Source organism: Xyrauchen texanus, chromosome 2, assembly GCF_025860055.1.
Source record: "Xyrauchen texanus isolate HMW12.3.18 chromosome 2, RBS_HiC_50CHRs, whole genome shotgun sequence".
In the NCBI taxonomy this organism is placed as follows: Eukaryota; Metazoa; Chordata; class Actinopteri; order Cypriniformes; family Catostomidae; genus Xyrauchen; species Xyrauchen texanus.
The window spans coordinates 21,215,133-21,228,376 of NC_068277.1; the positions used below are offsets into that span (position 1 = coordinate 21,215,133).

General features: G+C 36.0%; 2 pseudogenes; both read right to left on the reverse strand.

Moving 5' to 3' along the window:
• Positions 1-4,358: 4,358 nt before the first annotated feature.
• LOC127656886 (cornifelin homolog B-like) lies at positions 4,359-10,044 on the reverse strand (annotated as a pseudogene).
• A 479-nt stretch (positions 10,045-10,523) lies between these two features.
• On the reverse strand, positions 10,524-12,026 carry LOC127656876 (cornifelin homolog B-like; annotated as a pseudogene).
• Between the last annotated feature and the right edge of the window lie 1,218 nt (positions 12,027-13,244).

Consider the following 13,244-nt stretch of genomic DNA (forward strand, 5'->3'; position numbering starts at 1 on the left):
ACTTTGCAGTGTGTGATTCTCAGTGACTAGAACACTTACTGCTGATTTCAAAGTGCATATAAGGACAGTGCTGTTACTTACAGAGACGAACTGAACTTCCTAAAAGGTCATGCATGCTGGGAGAAATCACATTTTATCGAATTATAAAAACAACAGAGTACACCATTTATAAGATCAACTTGAACATTTTATGCTAAATTATTTCCTTAGGTCAGTGAGAAAACAGAAATCGGCAAATTTATTTGACAGCACAGCAGCCCATGAAGCAAACAAGCTTCAAATCACCTCATAATAGCACAATACAAGCAACTTATACTTGATTTATCTTGGGAAAAAACTTGTTCATTCTTATGGGTTTGTTTACTGTTGTGAGAGTTTTAAAAGAGGAGGCGAGCTGCCAAATGCAACAAAAGCAGGTGTAATTGGTAACTATGTATTCAGGCTATGACTCATTTCGTGGACTTTATCACAAAGCCACAGCTTCCTATTTCCTTAGTTACTTTCAATAGTGCATATTACCTGATACAAAAACATTCTGCATTTGGGAAAACTTAGTAATGTTATATTTGGAACTCACAGACAATTGTACCCTAACGATTTATCATATTTTGAAAAAAATGTCAAACTTCTGTGGGCACCACCTTCATGGCCACATAGCCAAAAAGAAAAAAGAAAAAGAGGAACAACAACTACAAAAACCCAACAACAATTTAAGAGATTTATTTTTAACAAAGATGAATGACACAATTGGTAGGCAATGTTCTGTCACTGGAATATTATTGTAGCACATAGGGTATAAAATCTATTTTTTAAGCAATAGTCAAAATATTATTTGTCTTCTTTTCTTCTACTAATTTTGTATTTATTATATTCAAATATATGTTACTTATTAAAAAATGTACAGTACTGTATAAGTATACTGAATATGTGTGTAGCTACACATACAGTACATATGTCTCAACTTGGATGGGTCTGTCAATGTGTACTGCTCCAAATCGACAACAGTCTTTGAAATTAATTCACTTGGAGAATTTCAAAGACCAGCTTCTTCATGTTCCATCCCACAGTGGACTAGGCTCATGAAGTCATCATCTAAATGTCCGCTGTTGTTACCTGGGATGTCATAATCGAGTGTGGCTATGGCAGCAGGTTGAGCATTAATAACCATGAGATTATTAGTACATCGTCTCTTTATTTCCCTTGCTATTTGGCACTAGGTGCAAATGTTGCAGAAGGTCAAATACACACAGTCGGATGCTTTTTGCCCCTATGGAGAAGCACATCATAATATTGTAAGTTGCTCTGCCTGGTTTGAGGTTTATTGTTGTTGTGCAGAGAACACAACATACCCTATGTATTTTGATGAGAAGATTTTTATTATTTGTAAATGGAAATCTGAAAATAGCAAATACTGTGTTTAAGGTTGCACTACATTTAAACAATCATTTGTTTATGGACTATATCAATTGCATATTAATATTTGTATTAATTAGTATATTTTGTTCATCTGAATTTTAAAATGTTACAGTATATAAGGACATGATTAACATATTTTAAAGATATTACCTTTGATGTAGAAACTTTACAGTGAGAATTTATAAAAATCTGATAGCTCAGCACATTTTGACACTTGCCCCTTTCACATGTCAGTTTGTTTTGTATTCTCATCACTATACTTAAAAAGCGCTTACTCATATTTGCAGTTCTATCTTTACAAAAAAGAAAAGCTCTTCTCTGATATGGTACAGAGAGATGGTATCAGCTTACATACAGGGCGGCACGGTGGTGCAGCGGTTAGCACTGTCGCCTCACAGCAAGAAGGTCGTGGGTTCAAACCCTGGTTGCCCCGGCCTTTCTGTGTGGAGTTTGCATGTTCTCCCCGTGTCTGCGTGGGTTCTCTCCGGGTACTCTGGCTTCCTCCCACCATCCAAAAGACATGCAGGCTAGGTTAATTGGTGTCTCCAAAAATTGCCCTGGGTGAGTGTGAGTGTATGTCTGTCTATGTGTGGCCCTGCAATGGACTGGTGCCCCGCCTTTCGCGGCCTGGGATAGCCTGGGATAGGCTCCAGCCCCCCGCAACCCTGTACACAGGATAAGCGGTTGACAATGGATGGATGGTATTTACATACATAGTACTTCAAAGTATACCTCATAGAAAACCATTTGACATGACCAAAAGACAATGGTAGAATTATTTGTTTTAGATTAGGCTGCAGCTCTTACCGGAATACCGTACCGAATACCGGTTCTCGCGGAAGCCCGCAGTACCAAAGATATTGGAGGCGTGTAGGTACAAAGGGCACAGAGCTGGCTTGAAAGACAAATGGCATCAATGCAGGGCTGACAGCAAGAAACCGAGAGATGATGAACGAAGTTGGTCACTTAACACTCACAAGTACTGCAGTCATCAAAGCATTTACAGATTCCAGTGCTCTACTGGTTAGACTGCACTGCTATCACAGAGCTCATCTGAGGCTGCTGAATGATCATGTTTGTTGCTATTATGTCTGTTGCCCAAAGATAACTGAGAAAATAAAAAATATGTTTTAAATAGAACAAAAAATTATACAAACATATAAATTAAATATTGTACAAATATTTCATGTTAAACCAGTTAAGGTGGGGCCTGGGTAGCTCAGTGGTAAAGATTCTTGCTACCACCCCTGGAGTTCGCGAGTTTGAATCCTAGAGCGTTCTGAGTGACTCCAGCCAGGTCAGGGTAGAGTCACATGGGGTAACCTCCTCGTGATCGCTATAATGTGGTTCACTCTCGGTGGGGCACGTGGTGAGTTGTGAGTTGTGAGTATGGGGCATGAAGCCTCCATACACGCTATTTCTCCTTGGTAACACACTCAATGAGCCAGGTGATAAGATGCGCGGATTGATGGTCTCAGACACTGAGATTCGTCCTGCCACCCGGATTGAGGCAAGTCACTACGCCACTACAAGGACTTATTGCAAATTTGGAGAAAAAGGGGAGAAAATCCCCCCAAAAAAACAACCTAAGGAAAGAAATGCAAAAGAATGGATTTAAATTGCTGCACCATTATGATGTACTCACCTAGTTCTTCTCACACAGGAATGTCCTTTGAATTATGGCTTAACAATTCAAAAAGGGAAAAAAAGCATTTGAGAAGAAACTTTAATTTCATGTTCCCAATATTTTTGCATATTATGGGGCTTTTCCACTGCACGGTACAACTAGACTCAACTCGACTGCTTGCTTTTTTGGGGTTTTCCAATGAGGATAGTACCTGGTACCTGATACTTTTTTTAGTACCACCTCGGTGGAGGTTCCAAGCAAGCCGAGCCAATACTAAATGTTATGATGAACAGCCACGTTGGAGGATGGTACTTTTTGTTGTTAATTCTATACTCTGATTGAAAGCTTCACTTTATTTGGTTGGCCAGCTACTGGAAGCTTGCTTCTTAAACAACCAGGCCTAGAGGTTGTGTTATTGTTTTAGTCAGTTTGTATCGTGTTTAAGATGATGTCATGGCAGTAGAGGCAGCGCAACTATGACGATCAGTCTATAATCACACCCACGTTGATGCGTCACTAAACTGCAGTGGAAATGCAAGCTCAGAAAAGTAAAGCGAGTAGAGTTGAGGTGAGTCGAGTCGAACCGTAACATGCTGTGGAAAGTACCATTAGTTCACCTTAGGGCCTGAAAGTTTACAGAAACACTGGACACCATTGTGATGCTACACCATGCTAATACTATGGTTTTTCCATGGCAGAACAATTTCTGTAGTGCTGTGGTATTTCTACCATATGCCTGTGTTACATGTTCTTTAACCCTGATATTGTGTTCTAGTCAAAAGCTTTTTTTCTGAAAACTAGTTTATTTCATTTGGAATACAATTCTATCACTTTGTTTACACAGGGCACCTGAATACACCATTTTAGATTTTTTTTTGATAATTTTCATAAAATTGTATTGGTTTTATTTCATATTGGTACATCTGTTGTTTTCCCAATCTAAAGTGACTGGCCATTGGAAATGAATGGTTTAGACTAAAAAAAACTGAAATATTAAGTGTTCAGGAGCATCTCAAATCTTTTAGATGAGCACAAACGTGGATGTGTGTTTGTGCACACAAAGTCCTTGGACATGTGCGCACACAGACATACACACACACACACATACACACAGCGCCCTTTTGTGCATTGTCTTTCCATGTAAACTCTTTGAGGAATATTTCAAGATCTACTTATCATATTATGTTGTGTTTGGGCCTGTTTGAATGGGGATAGTCTTCTGTAAGTTACGATATCTCATTGTCCATGTTATATGTATATTTCAGGAAGTAATTAGGAAAAGCGTGACAAAAAGACACTGTTTATTACACTGTATTTATGTATGTCAATGGGAATATCTTACCCTAATACTCACTGCAGTTTGGCCTTTCCAATGATATATAACACATCTCATCTTTTGAATAAAGATGCAGTGATAACAAATATACAAATAATGAAAACAAAACAGTTCTAGTTTGTCAGCTAATTAAAACCCATTATTTAAAAATTGGTAGGATCAACTATATGCTTTTAAAGTCCAGATTTAAAATGACACCAATTTTGTTTAGATCAAGCAAGTAGTAATTCATTTATTACATAATTGTTCTTATTAAAAAAAAATTCTGCACGAGTACCCCCACTAGCTGGATATATGTTCTGTACAATGAATTCTTCAATCAATCATTTTTATAATTATTATCATTTATCTATTTATCTATCTTTAATCTATCAAAAGAAGTTGACAGAAACATCTAATCCAATTTCGTGGGATAAAATATGTAATATGAGAGATGTATTAACAATTTATTGGGCCGGTCATTTTTGATGGTAACACAAAAGAACACAACACAAGGATTAAATATACTGTGGTGATATTCTTACATTACAAACAATATACATAAAATCTGTACAGTTTTACCTACATGAAGTGCCATTTCAATATTTAAAAAGATAATAATATAATAGACAAGAATTTATGACAACATCTGATAAACTTTTCAAGAATATAGTTGTTGCAGTATGAGATTAAACTCATAATATTTTTAGATTAAAGTCAAAATTCAGGGGTCAGGTTTATGAAAAAATATTTTTATGGAATCTAAACTGGTGGCAAATTGCATAGATTTTAAATTGTTAATTGACTGATTTGTATGATACCGAATTTGTCAACTGGTTAATTCATAAAAAATTATTACAAGTATAATCAATTATTATGAGCTGATTATAATACTGGGTTGAAAAAAATTATATATTCAAGTAGATAGAAAATTATCTAGAGAAAATAAGGCAACTTTCTGAGCCAATTACTATAAAGCCACATCTTATATGAAGACGAGTTGTGATCATTTCACCTGGGAACTAAAGATTTTTAAAAAAAAAAATATGATATGTTTATTTGTTTTTTTGTCATGTAATCAATTCAGATGAAAGATAAATCTTACATGAAAGGCAAACGCTCATCTTTATTGAGTGCTCCTAACGTGTTAGTTTGTTCTCTAAGGTATCATTTCATTCAAATATCTGCACAAACAAACACACAAAAACATATTTTCAAATATCAAACCAACAGTGTCACAGTCCAGTGCCTCAATATAGCAACCAATCAACTACAGTGAAAATGCGGTGAAGCTGATATTTCATTTTTTAAAATGAAATTAAAAAAGCCTGTCTTTCAAAATAAAAGCATCCAGATACAACAATCTGTAATAAAAAATTGTTAATGAAAGTACAACTCATAAATTTGTTGTGACACACTACAATTAAAAATTACAGACTTGCATATTTATTAGGAGGATCCAGTCTTTATGTAAGTAGGGTTGCATTCTTCACTCCATACATTCCCTGGATCAGAGCTGTACACCAACAATACAGTGTGTAGAACACATTCCAACAATGGCATGTCAAAGGCTGATCTCAGACCAGAGGTGTGGGAGCAAGAGGAGATCAGAACCTCAGATTAGACATGAAAGTCTTTGTTTTTCACTGACACGAATTTGATCTGAATAAGGGCAAGGGTGATGGATAAGGCAATGAGGACAAAATGTAGTGATGATGTTGATATTTAATTTGCCCTGTTGTTGATCAGAGTGACAGGATGGAGTCTTGCCTTATTCTCTGGTCTGATCTGGCACCAGGAACATGGTCCACAGAAGTAAGCATACACACAGTCATTGCAGATACTGTCCTTCAGGAAGAAAAGAGAAAGGGTCAAATGTAATGGCCAGTGCTTACAGCATTTTTTTTTAAGATCCTTGGCTTGCAAATACCTTTAATTATTTTTTTCTCAGTAAAATGAATACAAAAGTTAGTTCCAGTCATCTAGTTTGATTGGCCAAGCAGCATTCCAAGTGTGCTGATATTTAGTATAACAGAACCAGGACACTTCAGTGTTTCTATCCCTCTGGCGGTCCAGACAGGCTGTCCATCTGCACTTTGCTTGTAATTTGTGATACACAGTGCTTGATTGTTCAGCTTCGTTTGAAACTTTTTACCTTGGCGAAGAAAAATATACAAACTAACTTGCTAAATTGTGTCTAAATCTTAAGTTATTACACTTATTAAATATTTCTTATTTCTTGAAAATAGACCACTGTATAAAAGCAATATCACAAGAGTGCTGTTACCTGCCAGTGTTAATATATTATATTTATTTATTTTTAAATTTTGGGATTTTTCCCCCCCTAAGTCCTCATGGTCACGTAGTACCTCAATGAATCTCAGTTGCCTTCACGTCTGAGACCATCAATCCATGCATCTTATCAAGTGGCTTGTTGAGCACGTTGCCACAGAGACATAGCACATGTAGAGGCTTCACACCATCCACCCTCAACTCATCGCGCAACACATAGATAAGAATAATAATGTAAACAACCTTCTCTCCTAATGCTCATGAATGCACAATTTCGCATGCCTTCAGAAGATTTTGAATATGACGCACAAGCCCACAATCAACTGCAATTACATTAAAAAGATGGTCTGTATATTAGTTAAAACATCTCCTTTTGTGCTCTGCATAAGAAAGAAATTCATATGGGTTTGGAATGACATGATGGTGAGTAAATTATGATAGAATTTTCATTTTTGGGTGAACAATCCCTTTAAAGGTGCACTCAGTAATAATTTATGAATTGTAATTTTGCAATATATGTAGGAAATCATGACCACTCACATTAAAATGAAGTCTCCAGTCATATCAGTAGCCTTATAAAAGCGGTTTGATTCTACATGGGGAGGGTCCGCACATGGAGGCTGCCATTTTAGAATCACATTACCAGTCGAATACTACTCGCTTAATCTCAGTAACCCTCCTGTTATTTGACACTTTCATGCATTAATTTAAGTAATCATGGCTGACTGTGAATACTACATTTCTACAATGGCATCTAAAACTGAAAACTATTGATTTTAAATGATGCTGCATCCAAGCCACTAGGTGTCAGTGTAAGTCTAAGATAACACAAAGACAAAAGCTACTGATTGCACCTTTTGAGTATTTTTCTATAATGAGAGTCTTTAGCCTCTAATAGTAGGCCTATAGGCTGATTGATTTAGCTTAAACTTTACATTTGTCTTTAAGCAAAATGAAATGGATAGATAAATCTTTCTAATCAATGCTTCAGTTCTGAGATTTTGTAAGAGATCTTTTTGTACTTACAGTGATGCCATAACGCCGGCGTGTGGACACTCTCATGGAGAGTGTGATGGGGGGGAGTATTCCACAACTGTCCAATAGGGGGAGGCAAAGACACTCTCCGTGGTCTCTGGCAGTGATGCAGGCAAAGCAGGGGAACAAAACACAGAGAAACAACCTGTAAAAGTACCGAAAACCCACAGATTACTGAGCTATTGTTAAACAGTCCGACTATCCTTTTATTGATTTAATGGAAAGCAACTACCTAGAACTATCTTTAAAATCTATCAAACACAATTCTTAACTCTAACCATGTGTGATATCTTATTTAACACTTCAACTCACATTCATTGACGCTGTCACATTCACAGATGCTGGTGCTCCACTGGTCTGATGCAGCTGCCACCACCAGTGGCCTGGGCTGTTGAATCACCATCTTGGTTGCCATGATGAATATTTCTTAAATGTTTCACTCTGAAATCAAAAATGTTATCTGATTATAATTCTGAAGCAAAACTATACTTTACAACAAGGTTGTATACATTAAAATTAGTGTTACAAATATTGTTAATTGTTAGTTTATGATACCTAATGCTTTTATTATAATGTTAACAACCTTATTGCAAAGTGTTACCAATAAGTTTACACAATAGTTCACATGAGCTAACAATGAAATCTTGTATACTTTTGTATACATTAACATTAGTGAATGCATTGTGAACTAACATAAACTAACAATGAATAATAGTATATTTATAAACCAACATTAACCTATTAATAAATGCTGAAAAAAATGGTTGTTAATTGTCAGTACATCATGTCACTTCCACATTACTCTAACAATTAAATAGAAAGCAATATTCAGGCAGTGTGAGAATTTACAAAAAATCATTTTAAGTAAATGTATTTAATTTGATAATATGCTTTCGCCTTTAATTAACTTCAGCCTCTAAATTTACATTTGAATCTCTATAAACGCCTTATTTTAACATATGATTTCTCTATTTCTATAGAGCATTTTGCCTTACCTTGGACAGAGTTGCATTCAGCAAGTGACTGAGACCTTGAGTGGGCGATACTCTCATTTTATTTTAAGGAGGAGGGTGGCAGCGGGAATGTCTAGACGCAGAATCAAACTCACAAACGTGCACTTAGTTAAGGATGCTTATCAAAAAAATGCTTTCTAGGTCTGTTCCCATCAAACTGTAGCATGGTAATAATGACAGTTATGAGAAGTATGCCAGATCAACAGATTTAGAAAAATTGACATGAAATACCAAACAAAATTTTTGTAGGTTTTTTTTCGTGACAGTATAGCTGCAATTAAAGTGTTGCAATACCTTTTGTATTTATTTTTTGTTGTAATTAAGAAAAAGTACCCAGAATTTGTACAATCAGTTGAGATTGATGCCATAATATATTGTAATGGTCTCTATACTGATGCAGGGATTTGTTTTTGGAAGTAGTGAAACTTTGGTCACTCCAAAAATAATCATATCATCAGCAAAATTATTGATTTATTCTTAGTAGTCATCTAGAACATTTTATGAAATAGTTTGATAGTTCTTGATGTTCTGATTGTGCAAAGAATAGCTACTGTAGATATAATTAACTGGCAGTACACCACATCTCAGGTTTTACATTTACCTGTATGTACTTTGTGTGTACATTTGGAGTGCATTTATACTGCTTCCTGTTCAATTATAATACAAATTTAAAAACTCTGTGGTGTAAAAAATGCACCATTTCCTCATTATTCATTTGACTTAAACAAATCTGATTTGGTTAACAACTTTTATTTGTGGCTGCAAAATCTATGACATATACTGTATGGCATGTGTTTTTAAAGTGGTCATTCAAAGCTCAAGTAATCCATAAACCTATTTTTCCCACTTGACACTGATCACTGTTTTTATAACTTTACATTCAAACTAACTCTGAGAACCAAATACGTAATCTACTTTATTATTTGAATTGAACAGACTTAATTATCTGCCTCATATTAACCATAGAGTATGTTGCATCATTAATGTGTATCAGTTGTGTATGATCAATGTATATGATCAGATTATTGCTGTTATTAAAGGAATGTTCAGGGATCACTACAAGTTAAGACCAATCGACAGCATTTGTGGTATAATGTAGATTACACAAAAATGTATTTTGTCTTGCCCCTCATTTTCTTAAAAAAAGCATAAATGGCACTTACAATGGAAGTGAATGGGGCCAATCTGTAAACGTCAAAATATTAATTGTTTAAAAAGTATAGCCGCAATACATAACCAATATGCATGTTAACATGATTTTAGTGTGATATAATCGCTTACCAACCTTTTCTGTGTAAAGTTATAGCCAATTTTACTACTTCTTTAACGTGGATGTAATCGACTGTAAAAATAACAATATAAACAACTTTACAGATCAAATAATACATGCGTTTTAACAGAAGAATTGATATATAATTGCTCTTACATAATTACAAGATTCACATTTCCACCTTTATACCCTCCAAAATTGGCCACATTAACTTCCATTGTACTGTAAGTGACTCACAGTAACTTAAATTATTGCTTTTTTAAAAGAAACAGACGGGCCAGTAAAAATATTTTTTGTGGTAATTAACTTCATCCCGCAACTGCTGTCGATTGAGCTTGACTTGTTTTGAACACTGAAAATTCCTTTAAACATACTTTTTGCAGTCATGGAAAATCTAACCACATTTTTTATTACTTTAAATATATTCTTTCTTTCTTTCTTTCTTTCTTTCTTTCTTTCTTTCTTTCTGTCTGTCTGTCTGTCTGTCTGTTTGTCTGTCTGTTTGTCTGTCATATGTTGTAATCCAAACTGGGGGGTGGGGGGTGGTTCATTAATGAAAAATATGCAAACAAAAAAACTCAATTTTGAGTGCAATTTTATTACAATTCTTTTATTCAAACATATGTGTAATGACATTATAATGTATTAAAAGAAATTGATAACATTAAAAACAACAACTAAAAGTAGCAGGTTTGAAAAACAAAAACAGTACCTTACAATACAGGGCCATAATCTCTAAACTGATGCAAATATGTCATTGTGCTGTAAGTCTTAGTTATAAGAGAATAATATGGTTGTTGCCATAAAGACTTCTGTATTGTTTTAGAGGAGAGATTTCAGTCTTCATGCCTCCGTAGACAGTTGACAAGTATTGAACTGCACACCACTCCCTGGGTCAGAACTGAATTCCAAACAGACTTTACAGAGCATTACACTTCTCTGACACTCTTAAAGCTTATTTCAGAGTTGAGGTTAGAAAATGGTGGCTAATATGATGATGATAATGATGATGAAACTCTTTATTTTGCCCGGTTGTGGATGAGAGTGACGGGATGGTTACGAGCTTTCAACTCACGTCTTATCTGGCACCAGGAGCACGGCCCACAGCAGCATGCATACACACAGTCATTACAAATTTCGTCCTGTTAAAGAGAGGACGATTCAAATATTAAATCAGATCCAGGATCAGGATCTGACACACATTGCAGACAAACATAAAATAACTTCTCATTTGAGTTCAGTTATGCATGTCTAGCTACGTGTCCAGCATCAAAGAATATTTTACAACAACTCTCTTATCGGCTTTGAAGTCAAATCTACATTTTAATGCAATTCTGGCATTTACAAATTACTTAAACAGTTTCACACTATCTGTTAGTGTCTGTAGCTCAAGTTTACCTCGATGCCATAGGTGCGTCGGACAGACACTCTCATCGCCAATGTGATGGGTGGGAGGAAACCACAACTGTCCAACAAAGGCAAGCAGAGACACTCTCTGTGATCTCTGGATGTGATGCAGGCGAAACATGGAAAACACTCAGAATGCAAAGCAACCTGCAGACCAACAAAATGGGACAATCAGTCATTTTGTGAAATAGTGGAAAAGCAACTTAAATATATTCAAGATTCAGATAGCCAGTCTTTATAATTCAACTATGATTTTGAAAGATGACAAGCTAACATTCCTCAATAAGATTCTATGAAGACAGTTGAAAGGCCCTCACAGTCATTGACGTTGTCACATTCACAGATGCTTGAGGACCATTGGTCAGAACCAGGAGCCAAAACGAGGGGCCTAGGCTGCTGAATAACCATCTTAGATGCCATGATGACTTGTGGTCTGAAAGACAACATAGATTAATATATTTAGGACATTACTAAAACATGCATTTAAGTTAAAGCGAGTGTTATTATCTAAGGACAGGGGCTGTCACTATAGTTCTATGCTCCTCTTACCGTTGCGGAAGAGAGAGACGGAGAGACTCTGGAAATGAAGATGAGGACTGAGTGCCGGTGAGAATTGGAGTGTGACTTTATAAAACCGGCGGTGAAAAAAACATGAGTGCACACGCACACAAACACATGCACACGTACACAGACATTACCTAGAGATTAGAATCTGACCATGTCTCCACAGTGACAGAGCTGGTTAGTTGGGTACATGCTTTTCTTTTTATCGGTAGATTTGAGGTGATTAACAGTTCTCTTGACGTGAGTAACTGTTAAACTGTTTAGTGATCCTAAGAAAAATTTGAAAGAAAGAAAGAAAAACCCCCATCATACTCATCTAGATCTTTAGAACAAATAATTACAGTAATTGATTAAACGTGTAAAGTATTTCAAAACAACATGCACTGAGGATGGTGACCTGAATGATGGCCTGTTGGAATATTTCTATTTACCCATAAAATCCACTATTTTGCAAACAGTGGTGTATGGGCTCTCTGCATGTTTCATTTTTTAAATAAATAATTGAATCAGGATTACTTGATGAAATATCTTTAGTGTTCACATGACAGATTTAATGCTTTATTTCACATATGTTAAGCAACATATACATTAACTTGCCAGCAGCCATATCACCTTCTAGCTCAATACTGGTTGGCCACTGAAGCTAAGCAGTGTTGAGCCTGGTCAGTACCTGGATTGGAGACCACAAATCAAATCCCTTTATTGTCACTCAACCATGTACACAAGTGCAACAGTGGGTGAAAGTCTTGGGTGCAGTTCCAAGGAACATAGCAGTTTGACATTTGCAATAAACATCTGATTTACACATCTTGTTACACAACACAATTTACACCTAATAATATACAATGTCAATTGTGTTGACATTCAGCTGTCAGTTGCCAGTGTGTTGTTAAGAGAAAATATAACTTTTGACAGTCCAGTGTGAGATTAATAAAGTGCAGTGCTGATGTATATTGATCGTGAGAGAAAGTCTGATCAATTGGGGAAGAAGCTGTCATGAAGTCGGCTAGTGCGGGTCCTGATGCTGTGTTTGGCAGGCCAGAAGTGGAAACAAAGTACCTGGGCAAAACATAAACATAAATAGTGACACACTGCCAATTCAATAAGATATTAATCATTATGGATGGAGACTGCACAAATCTGGCTCCAACCCTTCTCGAGACACACAGGCAATGATACAAACACTCAAAATCAGTATACACTCCCATCCACATTTTGAGGAATTGCGCCTGCAGGTGAAAAGGCTCTCGTTGACAGATTACTTTACCGCCACCAGCTGACAGCTTGGATCAAAAACTCAAATTT